Raw genomic sequence first — 14,123 nt, 5'->3', positions numbered from 1 at the left:
ACAATGAGTAGAGAAGCATCTCTTTTTAGATAATAAATAGCTGTACTTGTCAAGACACTAAGTTTTCTGTTTCTTTCCCCTGGGGTTGTCAGGTAGACATCATAAAAAGTTAATAGATTCTTAAGGGATACATAGTAGATGTTCGATAAGTATTCATTAACATTAATACTGGCATTTGACCAATGTGTAAAACTATACATTTTTACATTATCTAAAAGCCTCATAAAATGGATCAATTCTTTAGTGAATAGATATATTCTTAAACAGATGAAGACAAGTTAAATACACTTACTATATAGAATTTATTAGTTCCATATATGACTTACAACATTGGCCAAACTCTGTTAATTAGATCTAAAAATTATTCATTTATTTATGTATTAAATTACTTTTATTATTTTCGAGTACTTAATTATTTGTGTAAATTTTAGATATATAATGGAAAAAAATAAAACCCACAAAAATCATAACTCAAAGTACTTAGCACAAATTTTAAGAAATACCATGCATTTAAAGTGAAGATTACTATATATTTAGGAAATACAAAAAATTATTAAAAATGCAATACCACTTCAATTCAATGTTTTTTCAAATTTAATTTAAAATTAAGGCTTAAAGAAATCTTTAGGAAGAATCAAAGCCACAGCTTATTTTTGACTACTTGATGACAAAATATCACAGTACCTCATGTTTCTTTATTTCCCTGTTATCATGTCTATGATCTTCAAAATACACAGTCATAGATATTTTTTCTAATACAAAAATTACAGGGGGAAAGTCATTTAAGAAGGCATTTTTAATAACATGTTTCCCTCAATTATTTTTACAAAAACATGGATAATTTAACTAGAAAGGAAAAAGGTTAAATGCAAATTTAGAATAACCATAAGCATTTGGTTATTCTAAACTAAAATGAAGTGCAATGCTAATGATAGAAACTCATATCCAAGTAGCCAATTTTGTCAATAGCTCTGTCATCTAGAAAATGAGATGATTTGACAAAATAAAGGAGCCCTACTGGTCCTATAACATAATAGCCAAGATCAGTAATGGTTTTCTTTCAAAGGAGGAATTACCGTGCATTCAACTGTGGTTTCTTTGTGCCTCCAAGAATGGACAGCTCTTGGACTGCTCTAATATAAATACAATTTTCTTTATTTGAACTTTAAATTATTCATGATTTAAAATTAGTTAACTTTCAATTAAAGGAATAAAATCATCATGTTTTTTTCACAAATAAATCTTTGTCATAAAAATACATTTGACTCAATAAATGCTGCTATAATAAACCTGGAGTTCACATTTGTAGCCATTTCACAGTTATTCATTAAGCAATGGTCTTATTTCACACAGTCAAAAGTAGTCTATGTGAACAACTATGAGAAAATATGTGAACTCTGACTTCAAAATTAAAAGCATCATTAGTTTGTTTTCAAGACGGAATTTTATTTTAGGACAACAATAAAATAATTTTTTCTGTTTAGAAATTTTGGCTGGTTTTAAGCATATTCTGATAGCACCTCTTACGTTTTTCATAAAAGAAGTTGTGTTCAAAAAGTCAAAAGAATTTAATCCAGAATAATTGCAATTTATAATACAATAGCCTCCACCTCGCAAGAATGTTAAATGAGGGGAAATTAAATAAATATATATATATATACATATATATATATATTTGTAGATGATAGTTTGGTAGTCTGCAATTTGTATTTTGTTTAAATTTCTAGGAGATCTGATCCATCAAATTTTCCAAAAATCTGTATCATAAAGTCTTTCAAAATTTCAGATCTTCCAAAAAGACGAGTCTGAACATGGAGAACTTAATGGCAAGTATTAATTTTATGTAAACAAATATTTAAATAGGTATGAACATAAGCCTAATCTAAGGAGAATCTATCACAAATTAATAGAAAAATAAAAAGATACTTTCAAGTTAAAAGATAGTAACATTTAATAACTACTTTTCATATGGCTACCATAATCAGGTGCTATTTGCAAAACTAGGTATTTAGAAAAAAACAAAACAAGTTAAACAAATTCAATCTCTAATTTTTTTTTCCCCCCCTTTGGCCGGGGCTGGGTTTGAACCTGCCATCTCTGGTATATGGGACTGGGGCCCTACACCTTTAAGTCACAGGCACTCCCGAATGTCTAACTTTTTAATCTTACATCCTAGTTTTTTGGAAAGAGGGCACATAGAAAAGATAAAAAAATGAAATCTATGTATAAGTTATACAGGGTAATAAATAGTGATAAATAGTACAAAGAAAAAAGCACTGGCTATGTTTAGGTGATTTAGGCTATGGCTATGAAGGAATTATAATTTTAAAGAGGGTGTACAGAAAAGTCACTGTTAAGAAGTTGACATGAAAAGAAAATCATAATTACTCAATGCAGTAGGACTAGAATGGAAGTCATTAGAAGATTTTTGGAAGAATTATAATATAATTAAGTTTATATTAATACATTATCAAGAATGGCAATGCATTGAGGATAGACCAAAGATGGGTAAGGACAAAAACAGTGATAGCTCGGAGGATAACCACAAAAATTCTAATGAAAAGGAATTGAAGCTTGTACCAGGTAGCAAAGGTGAAGATGGTAAAATGTTTTCCAAGTCTGGGTATTTTTAAACAAATAATACAAACAATAATTTGATGTGGTGTATGAGAGGAAGAGTAGAAAGTCAAACGAGATTCTCAGAACCAAGATGTAAATGCCTATAAGGAAAGAGTGGCCAAAAACTAAGATGGGTGAAACTTGTGAGCGTAAATTTTTCATAGGAAAGAGAGAGATCATTTTCAGAGACACATTAAGATTAAGATCCCTGTTAATTATCCCAGTGAAAAAGCTGAGTTATCCTAGTGGTTCTCAACCTTCCTAATGCCACCACCCTTTCATACAGTTCCTCATTTTGTGATGACCCCTAACCATAAATTATTTTCGTTGCTACTTCATAACTATAATTTTGCTAATATTATGAATTGTAATGTAAATATCTGATATGCAGAATGTATTTTCAATGTTATAAATTGAACATAATTAAAGCATAGTGGTTAATCACAAAAACAATATGTAATTATATGTTGTGAAATATTTATTTCTAATTACAAATAAATGAAATTTTGTCTTGAAACATGGTGTAGCATGGGTAACAGTCTTAATATAACAACAGTAAACTACATTGCTAGATATTGCGACAGTATGTGTAAAAAACCAATGTCAGTGCAAAGGTTGAGATTGCTTCTTTCTCACCACATCATAAATTCTTGTGGTGGTCTTTGCAAGAGCATGACAAAGATCATCTTCCACAACAAGTCTACTTCTGTATTTAGCCTTGATAACCAACAAGCTGGAAAACCCTGTTTCACAAAGATATGTTGTTGGAAATGGAAGAAGAAGACACAATGCCGTCTCAGACAGAACAGGATATGACTGTAAACGCTTGATCCAGAATTTTGTAACTGGCATTGTAGAGAAATCAGTTCTTGCTGCATCGCTGTTTATAAGGTCAATGAACTCCTCTTGTGCTATCTCAGGCACATGTTCAACCTTGATTGTGAATGGGCTTCTGGCAAGTGGAAATGGGGTATCAGGTAGATTTGGAAAGTACAATGAAATTTTGTCCGCAAACGTGTATAACTGTTGTTTCACAGAAATTATCATCGTAATCCTTTTGTCTGGTTCAATGTCATGTGCCTCAAAGAAAGCAGACAAAGTAGGCAACATGTAAATTTTATTTTCATCCAATTTTTTGCCAAAGCTGAAGTTTCATTCAGAATGATCGGATCTTTTCAGATAAATCGAGGCATGTTGCATTTGGTCCTTGCAGTGATACATTTAACTCATTCAAGGTGGCAAAGATGTCAACCAAGTAAGCTATTTTCTACAGTTCACTTTTATCACTGAAAAGTGCTTTGAGCTGCAGTCTTGCTTTCTGATTAAAAATCTTTTGAGTTCATCAAGAAGCTCAAAAACATATTTTAAAACTTTTCCTCTTGACGAACATCTCACTTCAGTATGAAATAGCAGAGCATTGTTTGGCACATCCAACTCGTTGCACAGTTTCAAAAACAGTCAATTGTTTAAAGTGCTCCCTTTACAAAATTGACAGAACGTAGGATGCTTTCCATTACTTCTTGTAACTCCTGTGGCAGCATCTTCATTGCTAATATTTGCCAATGAATCATACAGTGAGTTCCAATGACTTCTGGTGACTCATTCAGTACCAAATGTTGAAATCCAGCTCTACATCCTAGCATAGCTGGAGCACCATCTGTGCAAACACCACAAACCTTTTCCCAAGAGATCTCCTGCTCTTTCAGAAATGAACCAACTATGTCAAATACATCACCCGCAGTAGTTGTCATTTCAAGAGGTTTGCAAAAAGAAACTCATCTTTAAAGTCGCCATCAATAATATACCTCACGTAAACCAGTAACTGTGAACAGTTTGCAATGTCTATAGATTCATCAAGCTGGATACTAAATATTGGAAGTGGAGCAGATTTAATTTCCTGGATTACCTGCTCAAGAACATCAGCAGACATGTCATCTGTTCTTCTGCGGACAGTGTTGTTAGATGAAGAAATTGCATTCAATTTTGTAACAAGTTCATCTCCAACCATAACTTGAACAATGTCTTTGGCCACTGGCAACAGTAAATCCTCAGCAATGGTGTGAGGGTTCATACCTCTGGCCATTCTGAGGGCCACCAAATATGAACCTTCAACGGCTGCTACGTTTTGTTTGTGGTACTTGCCACCAGTATCAAGTCTGGCTTTCTTGAGTCCAGCAGCTTTGCTTCTAAAACAGGTGGTATCCTTGCCAGCAAAGCTCGGATGCTTGCTATCAAAATAGCATTTTAGTTTGTTCAGCTTCATAGTTTCGGCTGATAGAACTTCACAACAAATAACACATTGCAGTTTCTCAATTCCTGCTGTAATTATGGAGGTAAAACCATACCGTAAAAAATCCTCATATATTTTCTTTTCTTAATGTTCTTCTCTAAACGCTCTATTGTCATGGGATGGTTTGCTAATGAAAATAATATATAACAATAGCTTTAATAATACAAAAGATGATACATGGCATAGTTCAGTCAATACAGTTCATTGAAGTTTCCTATGATTTACCATTCTCTGTGTGTTTTTTCTTTACATACCTGTTACTATCACTAGGGGGCAGTATTCACAACAACCACAGCTGAATATAAAAAGACTGATCAGCATCCAGAATAAGTTCCCATGGTACAGATATTTTTTTTCTGCAGTAGTTGATGATTTTACAGTACATGATTTTACATTTACCCAGTGATTATAATTCAAGAAATGTTGTTTTACCTCTACTACTGCTGCTTTCTACACAGTAGCTGCTCTCTACACATGTGTGACTGGTCTACATAAGTACATTATGGCACCAACCCTGTCACATACACCTGTGTTTGTACTGGGTCTATGTGATGGGGTTGGCATGATGTCATCACACCAGGTACTTGTATGTGGGTGTATCTGCGTGTGGGCGGACCACCTGGAGATGGGTAGAGGAGCTGTGTCTCTGTTCTTAAGACCCTCAGATACATGTGTTTTTCTACGGCCTTAGGTGACCCCTGTGAAAGGGTTGTTGGACCCCCAAAGGGGTCATGACCCACAGGTTGAGAACAGCTGAGTTAGCCTATTGGATATATGAGAGTAGAAACCAGAGAAGAGGTTTGGAGAGAGATATGCTGCAAGTTACCACCATAAAAAGAACTTAGGGGGTGTAGAGCTATGAGAATTAAAGATAATATAAAGGGATTTATTGTAAAATGAATTCATAGAGAAACAGACTCTCAGCCAATGAAAAGTTAACAGGTCTGGTATATAAAAAGGAATCAAAAAATGAACTGAGAAGCAGCTGGCAGAGAATTAACTGGAGAAGCAACCATTTGTGGTTTTATAAGAGCCAAATGAAGACAGTATTTGAAGGGAAAGGGGTTATGTAACTGTTTAGTACTGCTGCTCAGTCAAGTAAGATAAAGGGTAAGATACACGCACTGATAACTTCAATAAAAAGTGCTTTTTCTGGGTTTTAGATATGATAGCTTGGTGCAGGTTCATCTGAAAATACCAGAAGAGAAAACAGACACAGGAGTACAGAAAATTCCAACAAATTCTTTTTAAACAAAAGCAGTACAATATCTAGACAGAAAACTACAATCAAGAAAGTTAATTTTTTCTTCAAGATGAGAACATATTTGTGTATTTTTGACAAATTTTGTCTAATATGGACAAAAATAATCATAATGCCAAAGAAAAGGACGAAAAGGACTTATGGCTCAGCTTGAGCCTTTTCTCTGTAGAGGTATAAGAAAAAGAGATAAAAATTGAAGGACAATGTTCCCTTCCTATTAAGAAAAAAAAATGTAGGTTGTATGAAAACATATAGTTAGATAAGTAGATTTGCTGTGAAACTAGTGGGAGGTGGTTTTGTTTTTCTGATTACTTTGAGTTTTTCAAAAAAAATAAGGAGAAAGGTGATCATCTTAGAATAAAGATAGGATGTGTCGGAGAACTAAATCACAGGGAAAGGAAAAGTTAATGGCTGGAGGAATAGAATATGATTTCCGCGTAGCATTCCAGAACCAATTGAGGCTGACTATCACAAATTAATTTAAAATTATCAGCAAAATTATATGGGATTTTTTCAGTATTATTTGCTTGCAAAATTATATGCATGAAGTGTAGACAAATAAAATACTTGCCAATGGTCTGACTTAGCCACACAATCCAGAAACTTCTAAAATCTCCTGTATGATTTTTTTTTTTTCTCACTTAGTTTGGAAAACTGTAAAGTAGGCAAGTACCTGTGATCAGACAAGGATCTTCCAAATGTATTGTTTATGCCCTGAATTATCTCTAGGCTTAGGCTTTGAATGTCAAGAACTTAAGAATTTTCTTTTCTTTTTATTTATTTATTTATTTTCATTGTTGGGGATTCATTGAGGGTACAATAAGCCAGGTAAGAACTTAAGAATTTTAAAGAACATTTTTTAAATTTTAGAATAGTTTATATTTACAGAAAGGTTAGGAACAGAGGGCAAAGTTACCATCCATATATTCCACTTGAATTTTCTCTTATTCTTAAAATCTGCCACTTTTATTACTATTAATATCTAATATTAATGTTTTAATATATAAATAACAATTAGTAAATAAAGTCTGTATTTATTTATATTTCCTTAGGTTTAACCAAATGTAATTTTTTTCTGTTCTAGGATCCCACCCAGGAAAATGTACTTAGTCATTACACTTACTTAGGCTCCTCTTGGCTGAGACAATTTTAGATCTTTCTTACATTTGATGGTCTTTTCAGTTTTAAGGAGCTCTGGTCAGGCAATGTGTAAGATGTTCCTCAGTTGGAATTTTTCTGATGTTATTCTTATGATTAGACTATTGTTATGTGTTTTTACGAGGAAGACCATAGAGGACGCCAAGAGCCAGATGACCTCTGAGCAAGATGATTTGCAGCTGGGGAACAGACCCTCGGGTGATTTGTCCACAGGTGCTCCTTGCGGAGAAAGAGAGCCCTTGGCGATCCTTAGGCATGCAGTCATTATCTAATTCTCCCCTCACCTGTCTTGTACTGTCTCAATAAAAGGCTACTGCGGAGGTTGCTCGGGGCTACCCTGCAAGCGAGGTTAGCCCGCCTCCTACAAGCTTGTACTTCTAATCTGCGTCATGCCTGGTTCCTTTCTGCTGTAATAGAGACCTGGGCCATAGGGGCCATAGGGGCCAGGGGCTAGAAGACCACAAGGGGCAAAGTGCCATTTTCGTCACATCGTATCATAGAAAGAGCACATACTATCAAGCACATACTGTCACTGTTGATGTTAACCTTCCTACCTGATTGAGGTAATGTTTCCTAGGGCGCCTGCACTGTGAAGTTATCCTTTCTTTTTTATCGTGGCAGTTTAGTCTTTGCAAGGAAGTCACTATGCCCAGTGCTCATTTAAGAAATGAGATGTTAAGCTTATCTTCCCTGAGGGAAGATTATTTACATAAATTTTCTTTGGTTCAAAAAATTTATCTATTTTCTCCCATATTTATTCAGTCATTTGTAATAGTTTTAGCTATGATAAAATACTGTATCATTTATTTTGTTTCTCACATTTCTCAACTTTGGCCATTGGAAGTACTGTCAGTTGGTTGCTGTGTCCTGTTGAAACATCACCATCATGATGAATGTTTCAGCTTGTTTTAGTTTTTTTTTTTTTTTTTTTTTTGTAGAGACAGAGTCTCACTGTACCGCCCTCGGGTAGAGTGCCGTGGCGTCACACGGCTCACAGCAATCTCTAACTCTTGGGCTTACGCGATTCTCTTGCCTCAGCCTCCTGAGCAGCTGGGACTACAGGCGCCCGCCACAACACCCGGCTATTTTTTGGTTGTTGTTGCAGTTTGGCTGGGGCTGGGTTTGAACCTGCCACCCTCGGCATATGGGGCCGGCGCCCTAGTCACTGAGCCACAGGTGTCGCCCCAGCTTGTTTTAGTTTTTGTCTTTGTTTTTTTGGTTTCAAGTTTTGAGCACTTTCTCATTTTCTGGCACTATAAAATACTCCAGGTTCATTTTGTATATTCTTTATTCCAGCTCTGGACTCAGACCTTTCTGTATGGAGCCCTGAAATATTCAAATATTTTAAATTTGAAAGGACTTTTAAAAAATTTTCTCTCCTAATATTTCTCTCTAAGGCAGACAGTCATTGCCTTGCTTTACACATAATATTACAATTAAACAGAAATATGGATAGTAATTTAAAAATTATCTCAACACTAACAAGAAGAAAAATTGTAGAAGTAGCTTGCATTTATATAGACCCTTTTAAGTTCAGATAATATAAGTATCTTGCAATGTTTAACTTGTTTAATACCAACCACAACACTATTAATGTATGGAACCTAATAAATGTTTTATCTCATGAAACCCTCCTGACACAACACCACAAGTTTATTGATTATTTTTGTCCTCATTTGCAAACTGAGGAAACCCTAGGCTCCATGGATTTTAGTTCAAGGATTTTCATTCATATTTGTAAAATTCTTGAATATGAATTTTAATTACTAACAAAGATTGTTTCCTTGGCTATATTCATGCTAAGAAAAAGAAATCGAATTCATTATTTCTACTGGAAAAGAATGGTATTGGATGTTAGGGTCTAAAGGCTCTTTTATATTGTAAATGCTGTGATTTTCTGATTTCCTCAATTTCTCTGATTGTATCAGATGCTTTTTTCTCTGTATTCATTTTTGTCTTGTATATATGTCCAGTAAAGGATTTATCACATGAAGCTAAACTATTTCTTTATTTATTTCTATATATTTTTTGAATCACCTATATAACCCAGATTAATTTCTTGTATCTATCATAGAGAAGATACATATTTTAGTTTAATGATTAAATAAATAAATGAATTGGTGCTAAGATATTCATAGACAGGCACTCATTAAATCATTTTAAACATATTAAAGCAGATTACTGGTAAGGGTTTTCAGATTATGGCCAAATCTATATGGTAAGTCTTAAAACTGGGTATTTTTACAAACTTCAATCTTATAAAAGAAGCAAAAAATTTTAGCAGGGTAAGACAGTAGGTATTTCTTTGATGTTGTTCATGAAAAAGTATATGTAAGATACGATCCATGGAAGGAAAACAAATGTTGCTTTCTAGGCAATAGAAATTTACATAGAGTAATTGATTCCAACTTCAATCCAATTTTACTAACATATTTTCAGTATAATTTATGACTCCTTCATTTTGAAATACTTATTGTATTTTTAAAGGTAGATTGGTAAAGATCAGCCCAATTCTCTGTTTAACTTATCTAATGCCTGAGCTTTAATTGAGTTTATCCATCAAAGTCACATTTCATTTGGAGAATGGATGTCAGACGACAGCACTTAGCAATGATGAAGGGAAGGACTTTAAATTAACTAACAATAGTATCTTAGGACAAAAAGTCTATATTCATGAACTGCTTAGAACTTTAGTTCAAATATTTAAAAAAGATTTAATACTTAATGATACTCAAATATTGGTTCAAAGTAGTGTCGCCATAAATGGAAGGCATATAGAATATTTAAGGCTGGTAAACACATGCTTCCTACCATGCCAATTTATAGAGTTGTGTCAATATGAAGATAAATGTTTAATTCAGTAGCTGTATAAATAACTTATGTGAAATGTAATATGCTCTGGTTTACGTGTTTAACATACTCCCTGACGGAGATACAGTAGTTCCCTCTCATCCATGGTTTAGCTCCTTATGATCAATTTCCGTACAAAAACATTAAATGGAAAATTCCAGAAATGAAGAATTCATAAGTGTTAAATTGTACGCTGTTCTGAGCAGTGTAATGAAACCTCAGGCTGTCCCATGCAGGACGTGAGTCATTCCTTTGTCCAGTGTATCCACACTGTATACATTACCAGCCTGTCAGTCATTTAAGTTGTCTCTGATGTCAGATAGACTACATCATGTATATACGTTTGGCATCATCATGGTTTCAGGAATCCACTGGGGATCTGTGGTTGGAAAATATTTTTCAAGGAAAAGGTGAGGAGTACTGTAAAACTGTCAATATAATCATGATATAAAACTCATTCTGTTGATAGTTTAAAAAAAATTAGCTTAGAGAATGAAGACACTGAAGGAGGGAAACCATACGTATCATCTGTATTCTCCAGGTAATCATCACTGCCCATGGCTAGTGTGCAGTTATCTCCCCAGTTCTGGGTTGGATAGTTAAAATAAACATATTTGGCAATCAAAAATATTCCTATGTTGATTACATAATCCATGGCTTAGAAGCTGTGGTAGGAAAGGCCAAGTAGAAGCCTGTACCTGTCAAAATAATATACCTAAGGCAATGTCACATGTCTGCAGGGGCAACAGAGCTCTGTGCTATTGCCCAGGTCCTGACAAACATAGTAGTGTTGATTGCCATCATGGGCCATTTAACTTGCCTGTTTGACCTGTGCAGAAGACTAAAGTATTTGGTGAAGGACTATGTATTAAAGTAAACTTAGCAATGTAATTGTGATCATTGTTGTGAATGTGTATTCTAAATGCACACACAAAGTGTGATACACAGCGATTGATCTGATAAGGATGTTATTATTTTCCACCTCTATTAATAAAGATCATCTGAAATCATTTGTCAGCTGGTACAGCTAACCACATACCTTTGAGGTATTATTTCAAAGCTATCTAAATTCCCCACCTTCATGCAGTAACCAAATCTGCAAGGAATTGATCACCTTTATGATCCACATAGTATTACACTGGTTCACTGATGATATGAAACTAGACCTGATAAAAACAAAGCAATAACTACTTACACATCTTGGTAAGGAATGTTTGAGCCAAAATTTAAGTGCTTGTCACTTCAGTCACATTTCTAGTGGTTCAGTGATCTGAGGCATGTCAATATAATTTAAGGTAGAGGCCTTCCATCTCGTCTCTCTTACCATTGAGAAAGAAATACAATGACTATTGGTCTTTTTTGGAATTTGAAAGCAAAACAAACCTCATTTGCATTTGCTACCCTTATCCAATTACTGAATAACACAAAAGCTAGAGTTTTAAGTGGGTGTGGGAAGGGAAAAACAGAAGAGTTTTCAAAAAGTCCAAAATACAGTGAAAGCTATTCTATCTCTAGGTTTTATAAGATCTCATGCTGATGCAAATATTGGTGGCATCTAGGAATACACACACAAAGGCTTTACAGGTAAACTAAAGCCTTTTTAGTTTGGTTTAAAACTATACCAGTCTCTACACATAATTACTCTCCTTTGAGAAGCATCTACTGGCTTTCTATTGAGCTTCTCCAACATAGACCACACATTTGATCATGACCCCTTAGGCCACAAGGTCACCAAGAACAAATTTATGAGTTGCCACAATTGCCTTTGTCTCCGAAGCGAATGTGGCAGCAGTCACAAGCAGATCCCAAAGATACAAATTAAGTTTCATGAGCAGATAGCTCAGATACCTATGAATCCTATTTTTGCTACATTGCCTTCTCTCTCAGCTAACGTATATGGTCTTATTGGGAATTCCCTATAACCAGTTCATGAAAGAAATTATTCAGATCTGATTTACAGTTTTGTTAGATTTGCTTTCTCTGCCTGAGTGGAAGTCTGTAGAACCACAGCCCCACTCTGAGGTGGTTGCCATGATATAAAAAAACCACAATAATGAAGAGAAATCTTGTCAGTGGATGGAACTTGAAGTAATGTACTTGAATACTCATTTTTCTGGATATGGACAGAGCCAGAGATGTAAACCTAATTGATTCACGTATTCTAGCTAATGGTTTGGCAGGATGATAGGGGACTTGGAAGGAACACAGTTCAATAATTGCATAATTGAAGATGAAGTAGTTTAGGGAATAGTTATGCTAATAGACCTCTTCAAATGGTTTCAGAATATGAAAATATTTGTCTCTTATATGAATGCTCACCAAAGAGTGACCTCATCAGAGGAAAATCTTAATAATCAGAGAGCTGGACAAGATAGCTGGTTGGTATATGTTAGAAGGCCTCTTTTTCCAGATACCTCTGTTTTTAATAAATGTATGGACAATGTAACAACAGCAGCAGGAATGGAGGGGTGGCATGTACTAAGTGACAGGATTTTTGTCCACAAGGTGGATAAGGCTGCAATTGCTGCTGAATATCCCAACTGCAAATAGCAAAAGCCACAGTGAGCACCTAATATGATGCTGCTCCCTTGGGTAATCAGCCATCCATCTGGTGGCATATGGATTTTCTTGGACCTCTTTTATTATGGAAGAGATGGTTCTTTTTTAGTGGAATAGACAGTTTCTGTGGATGTTAAATCACCTTCCCTGCCTGTAATGCTTCTGCACAAAAACATGCGGTTTTATTGAATGCCTTACTCATCACCATGTTATTCCATGCAGTATTGCTTTCAAACAAGGAACTTATTTTTATGGAAAATTTGGTGGGCCAATGACCCCTATTCATGGAATTCAGCATGTTGTCATCATTCTGAAGTGCTAGCCTGAGAGTAAGATAGAATGGCCTTTTAATAAACATAGTTACAATACCAGTTGGGCAACAATCTGTAGTGCTGAGTAATGTCTTTCAGGATGTGACACATTTTCTATATTGGTAACCAATATATGATGCTGGTTCTCCAAAAGCCAGGTCTGTCAATATTGAAATCAAGTAGAGAAATATGACTAGCCTATCTACTACCTTTGTGATCTAATAATGAATTTCTGTTTGTAGTTCCCACAATTTTAGGTTTTTCTCATCTACGTTCCTTAGTTACCAAAGGATGAATATTTTCTCTAGGGAAAACAAAAGTGGTTCCTAAGCTGGAAACTGAGACTGCCACGTGGCAACACTAAAATAGTTGTGGTGGTTAATCAAATAGGGAAGGAAGGAGGTGTGAATCCTACTATTAAGTTGGAGGAAATTGGTACTATTTATCAAGGGGAAATGGAGTCATGAGTATAAAAAGGAAATGTCTGGATCGTAAGAGAACCTCTCATGAAATTTAGTACTCCCATGTTCCATGCTAAAAGTCCAAGAAAATTTACAATAAAACTAATACAGGCAGAATTGCAAATGGGCCAAGACATAGTTACCAGATTTAGTAAGTAAATACAGAGTTTCTAGTTAAATATTTAATTAATTTAAATATTTATTTAATTTAAATAATAAAATTTCAGATAAATAATATTAATTTTTAGTTTAAGTATGTCCTCTGAAAATTTGACACATATAGTAGGCCTTTGAACAACCTGGGTTTGAACTACATTTAGACTCATATGTTCTTCTACCTCTGCCATCCCTGAGAGAGTAGGACCCACTCCTATTCTTTCTATTTCTCCTCAGCTTACACAACATGAATGTAAGGAATATGAGGATCTTCATGATAATCCACGTACACTTGGTTAATGGTAGATACGTTTTCTTTCCTTAAAGAAGGGAAAGCAACATTTTCTACTGGACTGTAGATGAAAAAAAAAAGCTAAAAAATTAATAATATGTTCCTTTCTCTTGTTACTTTATTGTAAGAATATGGTATATAATACATATGAGATAAAAAATACAGT

The 14,123-nt window shown here is 34.6% G+C and overlaps 1 pseudogene; it reads right to left on the bottom strand.

Annotated features, from left to right (window-relative positions):
* Positions 1-3,222: 3,222 nt before the first annotated feature.
* LOC128590306 (protein ZBED8-like) overlaps positions 3,223-14,123 on the bottom strand; it is a 179,764-nt pseudogene continuing 168,863 nt past the window's right edge.

Source organism: Nycticebus coucang, chromosome 1 (assembly GCF_027406575.1).
Source record: "Nycticebus coucang isolate mNycCou1 chromosome 1, mNycCou1.pri, whole genome shotgun sequence".
NCBI classification, from domain to species: Eukaryota; Metazoa; Chordata; class Mammalia; order Primates; family Lorisidae; genus Nycticebus; species Nycticebus coucang.
This window is presented reverse-complemented; position numbering and strand designations above follow the sequence as displayed.